At 38.4% G+C, this 3,610-nt stretch overlaps 1 non-coding gene across 1 annotated transcript; it reads right to left on the bottom strand.

The window, feature by feature from the left end:
- Positions 1-1,356: 1,356 nt before the first annotated feature.
- Positions 1,357-1,463, bottom strand: LOC145103437 (small nucleolar RNA R71). The gene has a single exon (XR_013706530.1). It is a non-coding gene; the product is annotated as a small nucleolar RNA R71 (small nucleolar RNA).
- Between the last annotated feature and the right edge of the window lie 2,147 nt (positions 1,464-3,610).

The raw sequence follows: 3,610 nt of genomic DNA, 5'->3' as shown, positions 1-3,610 counted from the left end.
TTGTGTTTAATTGTGTGTGACCATACATAGTTTTACATGAATTAATTAATTATTGGTAAAGTTAGACTTAAATTACTAATTTAATTATAACCAACTTGATAATCCATAATTATTAGCTGGCCATAAGGACGAAGTGGATTCGAACTAAACAAGAGTGTTTTTACTTATTGATTGAATTTGAGTTAAGTTCGTATGATTTTGTTAAATCAGATAAAAACCCTTTTTAAACTTGTTAATAATTAGGTTAATTTGATAGCAAGTAGATTAATTAGGAACATTGTTCCCTGTGATCGATACATGACTTACCTAAGCTATACTGTAATATAACTAGGTACACTGCCTAGAGGGGCATAGTTAGTCTAAGTTTGTTAGGTTATAAATATTAAAATTAGTGGGTACTTTTGTGCACATCAAGTTTTTGGCGCCGTTGCCGGGGAACGGCTTAGTTAATTATTATTTTGTTTGCTTTAAATTAATCGATCCTTTTTGTAGGGTAAAACATGCAAGAAGTTACTTTTCTATTTTAATTTTTTTTCTGCATTACAGGACTCACGACGTGAATTTTTAAGATTCACGACGTGAGAACTGAAGCTCTTAGTTTTGTATATTTCAGTTCGTTTTTCTTAGTTCAGTTTTACGTTTTATCTTTTTGTTTTATTTCGGGAGTTCATGACCAGAGGTTCTAACACACCTTTGGTGCCACCACTTGAAGATCCCGAGTCTGCAACTCACAAAAAGAATGATAAGAGCGCGAAAGAAGATAAAACACCAAAGAAAACGCCTTTACAAGAATTCAAGTCAGTGTTCTCAAAGAAGTCAGGGAAGAAAACGGGGGAGTCAAGTCCATCTTCAAAGAACAAGAGCAAGCTTGAACACTTAGATCAAATACCCGTCCAAACCGAGTCCGAATACGATACCGAGCCTGAATTTGAAGAACATACAAGTAAACCAAAAAACGAGCCAAGAAACGAGATGTAGAATATTGAAGAAATGTCCATGGGAGCTTACAGAAAGAGAATTCGAGATGATGTTGGTCTAGGCTTAGTACAACCCGCTGTTCCTGCTACTGCCACATTCGAGCTGAAAGGACATATCCTTTATGCACTAAAGGATATCCCATTCTATGGAAAAGATCATGAGGACGCGTTCAAGCATTTAGATGAAAAGAATGACATTGTTGATTACTTCAATGCCCCGAATGTTAACAGAGATACCGTATTGCTAAGGATGCTTCCCGTTACCTTTAAAGGAGCTGCAACGGATTGGTTAAAAGCACTCCCACCTGGTATAATCACTACTTGGGCTCAAATGCGTCAACAGTTTCTCGACAATTTATGTCCACCATCCAAGATAGCTAAACTCAAGAAGGCAATAGCTAATTTTGAGCAAAACCCGGGGGAGTCACTTTACGAAGCATGAGAGCGATATAAAGGTTTGTTAAGGAATTGTCCTCAACATGACCTTAACATTCAACAAGAAGTGTCCATATTCTATGACAGGGTTAATGTGATGACAAGACAACTCCTTGATTCTCAAGGACCGCTTACAAAGAAAAATCTGGGCGAGGTCAAGGAATTAGTTGAAGAATTTGCAAAGAATTCTCGTGAATACCACAATCCAAGGCAAGATGGAACCAAAGGTAGTGGAGGTGTACAAACTGAAGAGATCGCGGCTATGATGGCAATGCTCAACACTATGGATAGGAGATTGACTCAATTGGACCAATCAATTCATGCAATTCGAGTTGGTTGTGAGAGATGTAGTGGCCCTCATTTGACAAAGGATTGCAATTTGGATGAATATGGGAACAAGAAAGCTCAAGTTTGCTATTCGAGCGGGGACAAATACGACGAAGATTGGAGAAAACCAAAGAAAGAATGGCTGCCTTATGATGAATACAAGAAACAAAAGGAAGAAAAATATAGACAAACTGGCAGAGGATTCTACCAAAGAGAGCAACCACTAGCTGAGAATAAATCAGAATTAGAGACCATGTTGATGAAGTTTATGGAAGCTTAAAAAAAAGGCATGATGCTACTCACACTGCAACGGAAGAACAGAGAACTATAATGAAGAATCATCATGCAATGATGATAGATCAGCAGGCATTAATAAAAAATCAGCAAGCCTCCATCAATAACCTTGAAGTACAACTTGGTCAACTTACCACTTTGGTTAATGAGAAGATGTTCCCGAAAAATCCTGAAAAGAAGACCCAATCTCACGTAATGGCCATAGATATTGAAGAAGAAGCGATTTTTGAGTTCCTAAAAGCGTTAGAAGTGGAGCCGCAATAGCCCAATCCAAAGCCAAAGAAGCCGAAGCTTGAAATTGAAGATATTGCTAAAATACAAAGTTCGCGTCGTGAGCCCGCTAAGCTCACGTCGTGGGCTCGGTCTGAAGAGAAAAATTTCGTATCTTTTTTAGCTTATAGACCACCTTTGTCGTTCCCGTCTCGAGCTAATCTTAGTCCACTGGAAAGAGAGCATTTAAAGTTTATTTAGCATGTGAAGGGTATCCCGATTAATACTCCTTTTGTTGAGTTGTTATCCAAAATTCCCGAATATGAAATTTTTTTACAAGACTTGTTAGACACTCGTCAGCAATTAAAGAAGAATTCTAAGGTAATTCTAAGTGAGCAAAGCTCAAAAGCTGTGTTGGGAGAGATACCTAAGAAGATGGGGGATCCTGGACGACTTACTCTGCCATGTGAGTTTGGGAATAATATGAACGTTTATGCTTTAGCCGATTCTGGGGCTAGCATAAATTTGATGCCTTGTTCGTTTTATCGAAAATTGAATATTCAGAAGTTGAAGGCTACAAAGATGACTATTCATATGGCGAACCGTTCAGTGACACAGCCCTCGGGCATTGTGGAAGATATTCTCGTGAAAATTGGGAAATTCATTTTTCCAATAGACTTCATGGTTTTGGATATGAAAGAAGATCCCAATGTTCCAATTATTCTTGGTCGCCCATTACTTAACACTGTTGGAGTTCTGGTTGATATATGCGAGTCCAGGCTCACCTTGAGAGTTGGGGATGAGAAGGAAATTTTTGGAATAGAAGATGGTTTCCAAGGGAGTGATGCTCAAGAAGAGGTTTTCAACATTGATGAAGAGAATGAACTTGAAGAATTAGAGAAGCTCATAGAAGAAGAAATCAAAACAATTCAACAAGTTAAAAGAACAAAGTCGATAGCATTTGTTCCATTTTTAGTTGAAGTCATTGCCTACACGAATCCAACTTCTTGGGTAAGCAAGGAAGATGATGAGATGTTGAGTGATGAAGAGGAGGTTACTTCAAAAGTCACAAGTCCAGTGGTGAAAGAAGAGAAGGATACTATGGAGCTTAGTTGTGAAGAAAAATTGAAGACTAAAGGGATAAAACACAAGGTCGATGGAGACGAAGTCAAGGCTAAAAACGAGAATTCTAAAAAGGCATATATTCGTCGAGTTCAAGCTTACAAAAGGCGTTTCAAGGAACAAAAGATCCAAGTGGTGCACTCTTCATACGATTCAACGTAAGGAGGCACGGAGTCTGGCTTACGACTCCTTCAAAAAGAAGCGCTTATTGGGAGGCAACACGAGCTCGGTTTGAATTTTATTTC

The sequence above is a fragment of the Lactuca serriola genome, chromosome 4 (genome assembly GCF_051521515.1).
Source record: "Lactuca serriola cultivar US96UC23 chromosome 4, Lser_US96UC23_V15, whole genome shotgun sequence".
Lineage (NCBI taxonomy): Eukaryota > Viridiplantae > Streptophyta > Magnoliopsida > Asterales > Asteraceae > Lactuca > Lactuca serriola.
Note: the sequence above shows the minus strand (reverse complement) of the source record. Positions and strands in the feature narration are given on the sequence as shown.